General features: G+C 28.9%; 1 pseudogene; it reads right to left on the bottom strand.

Moving 5' to 3' along the window:
* Positions 1-1,085: 1,085 nt before the first annotated feature.
* Positions 1,086-8,628, bottom strand: LOC111621109 (annotated as a pseudogene).
* Between the last annotated feature and the right edge of the window lie 940 nt (positions 8,629-9,568).

Below are 9,568 nucleotides of genomic sequence, written 5' to 3'. Positions count from 1 at the left end.
TGAAAATAGTTAATGAAGTTAAATTCTTGGGAATAACATTCACGCCTAATTTATCATTTGACAAACAATATAAAAGCTCAATAACAAAGGCAAAAAATTTAATAAATAATCTGATAGTGTTATTCTGCAAAGCTAAAATTAAGAATTTGAGAACTCATTTTCAACTTTTTAATTCAATTATCATTAACTTGATGTGCTACGCTTCTCCAATCTGGTCTACAGGTAAATTCAATGAATTTGAAAAAATACAAAATACTTTTATTCGTAGAATTTTCCAATTAGAATACAATATCCCAGGCAGTGCTCTAAGAATGGAACTAAGTAGATATAAAGTAAACACCATATTAATAAAAAGGTATATAAAATTTCTTCAAAAAATTATAAATGCTGAAGATTTAACAACAAAATTACTGAATGTATTATATCAAAAATCAAAGATCACAGATTTAAAACAAAATTGGACGGTACAACTATCGAATATTTAACACATACGGATTTTCGTTGGAACTATTTATGGATCAATCATACATCAGTGAACAGCAAAATAATTTATTAATACAAAGAGTAATGGAAAACTCTATCGTCCAAGATATCGATGACATACAGAAACGTAATAATACAAGTTGGTACAAAATAATTTTAAATTACCCATCAAATAATAGTTATATGCTTACAAATCTTGCATTTAATGTTAAAAAATTTTTTATTCAGTTAAGACTGAACAAAAACTGGATAATTATACATGATAAATTCCTAGAATACTCTCAGACCAAATGCCCAAGTTGCAGTAACACATTATCAAAATTTCATATTCTTTGTGAAAATTGCAACGAAAATGAGAACATGCAAAAAGCTGATATTGGTCGATTAGTTAACTGCTCTAATGAAACGGATATGTATAAGTTCCTTGACAAAGCAAACATCAATACCATCTTTAAGTTATATAACTGGTCTAAGCAACTTGTGAATAAAAACGTAGAGTAATTTAGTAAATGTATGTACTACATATTAGATAAACAATGTTAATTATCTATATGATTAAGATTCTAATGGTGGCGGATGAATATGCTGTATATATAAATCACACCATTATAACAGGCGAAAGCCTTATACGATAAATAAACTTTGATTTGATTTGAAATCTTACCCGTTTTTACAGATTGTACTGTACAACAATCACTAAAGCCACTTCGTCTGCAGTTGGTGCATTGAATCGTCCTCTATGTTCATCAGCAGGTCGTTTATCAGGATTAATTATAATTTGAAATTTTTCTCCTGTTGAATATCGTTCAATAGCTGCCTTAAACTCTTTGACATATGAATTATGTTCATGAAGAGCCTTTTGTATTTGAGAAACTAATCTTTTATCCACTCTTGTGGAATTATTACACCTAATATTCACCTCTTCTTCATCGTTGCCTACAAAATATATTTGAAGAAATGCAAGTTGTTGATGTTCTGATGGCAAAAGACTGCCAATCCTATAATATATTTGTCCTTGGACCTTAAAAGTTGACATATAATTCCCTTCTCTCACTTCCTTACTGCTTAACGAAGTCATTTGGAAACATCCATTATACTTTCTTGCATTTTTTAGAAAATTCTTTGATTCCTTTTGCAATTCTTTGCCACTTGATTCATTTATTTTGTAAGAAAGATTACTTAAAGGCTCAGGTGCTTCTTTCAATCCGGGCAACATAACCTACCCATTAGCGCAACACATACCAGGGGTCTCATCGTTAAATTTTTTGACACTGCAAAATTTGTATATTTTATTCATCTCTCCTATAGTCACATTCTTATCACCAGCATAATCAATATCAGCTTGGTATTGAAAAGCAGAACGTTCCTTGTTTTCCCACTGTAAGGTCTTTACCGCACATTTATTGTTTGCGTGTTTTTTTATAGCTTCTTTATGAGCTTCATGATTCCTATCAAAATGCCTTTTTACAGTTTCTTTATTAGCATCGAGATTCTTTTCTTTAAATTTTTGTGACGCTTCTCTTATTTTCTTTTTTCGTCCAACGCCTGTAAACCTTGCACTTCGCTTTCTGATGTTCTCCGTTGTTAACACCTCCATTGTTGAAGCCTTATTCCTGTCCCTCCCCCCGGGGGAATTTCGAAAAATTCCTTCTTAGTGTACGTTCTCGTGACGTACCCTAACTTTGTACCAAATTTCAACTTTCAACTCCTAACCGTTTGGGCTCTGTGCTGATTATTATTATCAACCCGTCTCGATTATATATATAGATTTATTCACATTAAATATAATTGTAAAAAGTAAATTTCAATTTTTTAACTTATAAAATTTATTATTGTACAAATGTTTTATTTATAATTATGATACTATATATATATATTCCATATATTTGAAAATTGTAACATGAAAATTGTAATTATCAGTGGCGTGCCGTCATTAGAAGCGTTGGAAGCGCCACTTCCCTCGTATTCTCTAAAAAATAAATAAATATTAATTTTAATTATATGAAAATAATCGCACAATATTTTATTATAACCGCATTATGTATCTTATTACAAATTTCTATACTACACGTGGAAAANAAATGCCCAATCCTGAAATAAATAAATAAATAATTTATGAATTGAATTGAATTTTTAAAATATTTTATCATAAAAATTGAATACATTAATTTTATGTTTTAAATTTATATATAGATATAAGTTTAAATTTTTTTTAATATGGATAACAAATTATACTTATGATAATATATATTTTAGTATACTTAACATAAAAGTGAAATATTTTATATTATTTAAAAAATATTCTTTATAATTTAACAGAATTAAGTTAATTTAAATTTAAATTTAAAAAAAAATAGTGTAATTAATTAATTAAGCTTATCAAACTATAATTTAAATAGATCGGATATTTTAAAAATGTGTGTATAACTTTTAATGTACATAATTTATGGCTTCTATCTTGGCGACTTTTTACTACGTTTCCATAATTATTTTAAATTATTTGATATAATTTAAAATAAAAATATAAATATTTATAAATTTTATAATTTTTTTAATATACATTTAAATGCTTTATTTTTATTATGAATTCATTTAAATACTTTTCTTTAAGCTATTCAAACCTATGCTTAAAGCAGTGTTAAAATTTATATATATATTTTCCAAGAACAAAATTTGATCATTAGTAAAATTTTTTGCTATAAAAATTAATAATTATTTAAATCGATTTTTAAACTGAAGAAATTAATAACAACTTTCAATACATTAAAACAAAACTGAAAATATTCTACTTTTTTATCGTCATGTCTTCACAACAATTTATATTTGTTGTTCTTAAACATAACACATTAAACTTAAACAATAAATTCTTAGAAAAATCAAGTTATATTCGTCTTATTCTAGTTCAAAGAAAAGCTAACATAATTGATAAAAGAATCGATTTATTACATTATCAAGAAAGTACTTTTTGGAATCAATAATGTTTACATAACTTGTAGAGGGAAAAACTTTTAAAAAATGCACAATTTTATAAAAAATTTTCCAGTTAAATCAATTAAAAGAGTGAAGTCTATTCTTTAATTTTAATATAATATTCGCTTCTTATTGATTTAAACTTGCGTTATATTCTGCAATTCATTTAGTTTCGCGTAACACGACATCAAACACGAATTGAATATTTTAATTAATTACCAAAACCACTCTATATAATAAAAAGAATTCAATTATTGTACTGAAATATTTATAAATTATTAATATTTTATTTTATTATATATTTTTTAAAGAAATAGTATGCTTGATCACTCTGTTATACTGTATAACTAAATTATTAAATTGATGAGTCCCGAACGATGAATAAAATTAAATATGAATTTTATGTAGAAATTTTAATAGTTTATATTTAACTAGCAGACCCCACCACGCGTTGTTATGGCTCAAAATGTATCTATTATAAATTTATAACATTTCCCCCGTGAGGAGAAAATTTTCGAAAAATTTCTTCTTAGTGTACATTCTCTTGACGTACCCTATTAAAACGCAATCAAAAACGCAAAAAACCCGCATCTAAAATAGTATAAATAGAAGCAGAGTTCTTTACCGAAGCCTTAATCCTAACCATCTCCCTTCAGTGGGATTGAATTTCGACATGTATATTATATAGAAACACGTGCGTATTCGAATGCAGCGTTGTGTCAAAATTTCAAAGAAATCGGTAGGAACAAACGAATATTACATTTTTATTTATATAAATAGATGGAAGATGATCTGATTTAATTCATTTTCACAGAAAAGCATAATGCCTCACAGAAAAGCAAACTTAGGGCGTCGTACTCGTATCGCCATCTGTTGGAAATAAAAGCCTTAACCTAGATTATATCTTTTAATTTATATGAATGTTTAACGGAATAATATACAGCCCATGTCCACCCTGAAGTTCCATTCTAAATATTGGTGAAAGAATTTTTGAAATCGGATGAGTAGTTTCGGAGATTACCTGTTGCATACAAACTTACTTACATACTTACAAACATTACCTCTTTATAATATTAGTATAGATTAATAAATTAAATTTAAAAAACTTTTAAAGTCAATATAATTTTAAATGTTTTATAAGAATATATAATACAATATGAAGATTTACTTGATACTATCATCAAAACTTAGAATTCAATGAAGACAGTATATATTCATATGCTTGTTATGTTTATTAATAATTTTTTTTAAAGTTTAAAATTAAAAAAGTAGAATGTTTTAAACATATATAGAGTTTTTCAATGTTTTTAATCTCAAGATATAGAAAAACATAGCCATTCAAAAGACTTCTATCCTATACCCATTCTATAAATTCTATGACTAAGAAGTCTCGAGGAAAATATTAGCACAAAGATCAACACAAAGAAGCACAAACATTATAACAAAGAAAAAACTGAAGGATGATTACAACTTATTTTCTAGATCTAGAAAGCCTTTGTTGTCTAAGGGTGCGTTTGGAAATTGTAACCGGTGTACCGGTAATACCGGTTACAATTTACAAACGCGCCCTAAGTAGCATTCATCCTTAAGCAAAAACTAAATTGATAATAATAAGATTTCAAATATGCAATTCTGAATAACTTATATTTTTATTCAGATTTCAACCATATTTAGACCTTTCCTTGAAAGTTTTTAGAGAATAAAGTTGAGAACTTTCTTACAATTTCTGTTGTTAAATTAATATCTTTCATAATATTTAAATATTTTTGTTAATAAGTATAATATTTAAAATAGTTTATTTTCTATAAATAACTATACTAAAGAGCATAAACATAAATTATTTGTTATGTTTAATCTAGTAAATGTAATTTCATTACTTAGTTCTAAAAGCAATTAAATAAAAAGTTCAGTTTCATCTATTTAAAAAATTATTTTTTAATTAATAAATAAACGAATAATTAACGAAAAACAAAGAAAACGTAATAAATAAATAGTGTATATTGACAAAAAAAGTCTATTTTTTCGATACACAAGAAATATAAGGGAATGAATAATTTGTAACAAATGTTATCCAATTCTCTCTAAGGTTACGTGCACAAGTCCACAAATTGCGAAACGCTTTGTTGTAACCTGTCTGGCTAGCAACTGCACAGCAACAGTCGAAAAACAGAATAGTCATGTCGTGAGCGAGGGTATACACAGAACACAGAATTATTGCCAGGAAAAACTGATATATATATAGTTCTGCATCATGGACATTTTAAGATGATTGCTATTTTTGCTCTCTTAGCCCGAAGGAAACGACGAAGTATCATGAATTTTGAATGCGCCTAATCTGTGATGAAAAATTGCTAGTAGGACACAAGTTTTGAACTATGGACGTTGATACATAAAGAACAGAGGGGACATATCCTGTCTATTCCATATGAATCGACGACTATAGTTCAAATGAATGGCCACTTTAACTGCTCAGCCATCCAGCTTGTACAGTACAAAAGTATTAAGTGCAGCCTACCGCTTTGGTGAACTCGGGTTCGAAAAATTCCAGGAATTTTTCGGGGAGTGATCTATCTGGATATATCGTCTCTCTCTCTCACTACCTGGCCGCTCCATTGTGAACCTGGATGAATCCATAATGGGCTTGCTAAAAAAATCCTCTTTATGCACACAAGACGGAGTTATATATATATATATATATATATATTTGTACCAGCAAATTGTCCCCTTCCAAGCATATTTTCATTTTATACCATATTACAAAAATTAAAAGTAGAAATGAGTATTGTACACAGCAAATACACCTTATTTTGTATATCCAACCAAAATTGACAAAAAAATTATTCTTTGTTATTGGCCTTTCTCTCCAAATTTATACAGATCGACCTAATGTTTTGGACTGTATAGGCCAGGGTTGTCTAACCTTTTTACTTTTTGGGCCAAATTAGAAATTTACTTATATTCAGCGGGTCACAAAGGTACTTTATATAAAATATATGCTTTTAAAAAGTTCAAAATATGAATATCAAATTTTAATAACAAATATAGGCCCTATATATAATTACAAAAGATACTGTTAAAAAAAAATATATATTCCCACAAGATAAAAATAAATTCAATGCAATTTTTGACATTGCTTTCTTTTTATAATATTGTCAATATTGTCAATTCTTTTTATAATAATGTCAATATCGTTTATGATTCTAATTCTAATAATTCTAATTCTAAGAATGTTAATTAAATGGGAATCACTCAATTTTAGCAGTTTTGATGTTTTTCATGCACGAAAAGAATTGTTCACAACAATATGTACTATCCCACATGCATAACAGTTTTCTAGATAAAACAATTTTCTAGCACCAATTACGTCATTACGACTCAAAAGTGTATCCAGTGAAAACAAAATAATTTTTATGACACACTTTACCAAAATAAATGAAAATATACCTAAAAAGTCTAGGGTGCAGTGGGCCGCGGGTTGGACATCCCTGGTGTAGGCAAAACCTGTAATATATTTTTCTTATCACAGAATGGGAGTTGCTAGTTTTAATGAACTGTTAGAGAGTTGAACCTCCATTACTAGAGAAGACACTAATTGGAGAAGTGTGCCAAATGTAAAATGACTTTCTACTTTTCGCACAAACAGTATCTCGAACTTAGAAAAGTAATAAGTTCGTTGAAAAGAATTTTTTAAATCGATAATTAGCAGTTTCCTTCCAATTAGTTTTACCAATTTGATTTTGATACAATCTACAAGAAGTAATTTATCAACACTTTATAATAATACGATAATAAATTTCCGGCTATATTGTAAAAATTACACTTTATTAAAAATTACAATACAGTAGTGAACATAATGAAGTACAAGTTACAGCATAACTTTTAATCATGCTCAATAGATTCCAAGTTCAGAGTAGCAGATTCCTGAAATGAATCGGAGTCATTGGAGAGAATTTGTGAGTGGACTGATTGTAATTATCACTGAAAATGTTGATCCCTCTTGCTGTTTGTCTGTATTTATCTTGATGAGAAGTGGACATTGCTATCTCTTATGGGAACTGTTGACTTCATTTCAGGCACTAGTCCTTCATACTTCCCAAATGAATGCCTATAGAGATGCATTTCTGTTTGAAATGTACTGTACCTTGTACTTTGAGACTGACTCTACAGAGTGCGAAAGATAGCATTCATTGATTAATTCTCTTAAGATGAGAATGAGTGCGACATCTCAGAACCTTAATTATTTCAATCTTGATATCAATCTTTTTATCTTCATGTACATGCTTCAAAAATGATACTAGTGACATGTTAAACGTATCATCCTTATCTGTTTCTTTCTGCTGCTTCCGGTCTAAAATTTCTGTATTTGATTTTCAAAAGCATTTTATCCAGCTCTTTGGGATTTGTTCCAGATTCAAAGCACCAGATCCATATCATATGGATCTGTTGCTTTGAATCTGGAACAAATCCCGAAGTTTTATTGGAACAAATTCCGGGACCCCAGAGATTTACTTTACAAGTTACACAACCAACCGACACGTCAAGTGCTTGTGTAATTTTTTCAGTTCTGAAAGTTTTTAAACATTTTCTTCCTCTCTTTTTATTTACTTCTTGGAAGATTTGATGACATATATCTAGATGTTATGTGAGGCGGGGAAAAACTTGTCAAAATAGAATAAGGCCTAAGAGATGTTTTGGTACTAATGAATCCAGGTACTTAGCCGCAAACAGAACTGAAGACTGAATGCAGATTGCTCAAAAATTTTCCGGGAGTACGAATTTTCTAAATGTAGTTAGCTCTTTGGATGAGATATGCATTAAGTTCTGTCCATCCTAATGGCGGTAGCAATTACTTAAATTATACTGGTGTTCAAAATTAAGACAAATTATAGGATATCTGGAAAAGTATTTGATGAATTTGTGCAAAATTTTGTACACAGACACTTCATGCTTTCAGACAACAAATATATATAACACTACTTTGTTATAAATGTTCTCCATTGCACAATGTACGTGCAATGTACGTGCAATATACAAGAAAGTAGACAACCCTAAATATAGTATATTTCAACATATTTACAAAAAATGAAACATTTTTTAAAATGCTAGCAATATAAATATTGCGATAAACTATCATTTTTCTAACTTACCAGTCTCAATGTTTTCGTTACTAGTCATGCTGTTCCAGTTTTCCAACAGTCTGGCAAATCTCAACCCTCTCTTTTATATTCTTGTTATAGATAACAGGTCGACTTTCTACCGCGTCTATTATTTTAGAATTCTTTTTTTACTCAATACCGACAGTTTAAAAACAAAAAAAATACACCGAAAAATTAAAACACAATAGCACCATCACACAGAAACTCATGAAATGAGTTCTAGTAGGAAATGATCTGTGTGTTGCCAATTATTTTTAAGTAATGTCTCTACAGTGATGTTATAAGTGTTTCTATAATGGACCCTTTTAGTCGATTATATATAAAATAGCTCTACGGGTAAAGGACATGTTCTTACGTGGCAACACTCTAATGGCACAGGTCCTCGCTATAATCTGATGAACAGCGATAGAATTGTCATCGGTTTACACGGTCCCTACTGATTGCAATAGGCCAATTCTAGTCTTGACACAAAAATGTCTCTGCATTGTCGCAGCCTTTCACAATTTCGGCAACTGTTGAAACACAGTTTTTCAATGTTCTCGCCTATGTACGCACTTGCATTTGAATTTAATGAATTACATTGTAACGACAAAAATGTGTTTTAACAATTTATAGACTGTGTACACAATGGCCTTGACGTGAGATTCGATCATATCGCCATGATGACTCTGAATGTAATCCATTTAATATTTTATAAACTCTGAATAAAATAATTTCTACTGAAGTTTTCCATTGAATAAGGAAGTGTGTAAACTGTGAGTCAATGACCTTTAACAATAAACACCTTTTCAATCAATAGTAACTTACTAAAAATAGCAATGTTAAAGTAACCCAAGTTTCACGGTACTGAAGAATACATTCATATATTTTTATTTTTTATTTATATCATTTCCATAAATAATTTTCTTTTTTAACAATATATGAAATTTAGGCCAGTAATAATTTATATTTATTCATTC

This window comes from Centruroides sculpturatus, unplaced genomic scaffold, assembly GCF_000671375.1.
Source record: "Centruroides sculpturatus isolate CEXI.00-Female unplaced genomic scaffold, Cexi_2.0 scaffold284, whole genome shotgun sequence".
Lineage (NCBI taxonomy): Eukaryota > Metazoa > Arthropoda > Arachnida > Scorpiones > Buthidae > Centruroides > Centruroides sculpturatus.
The sequence above is the reverse complement of the archived record's forward strand: the minus strand, read 5'-3'. Positions and strand labels throughout refer to the sequence as shown.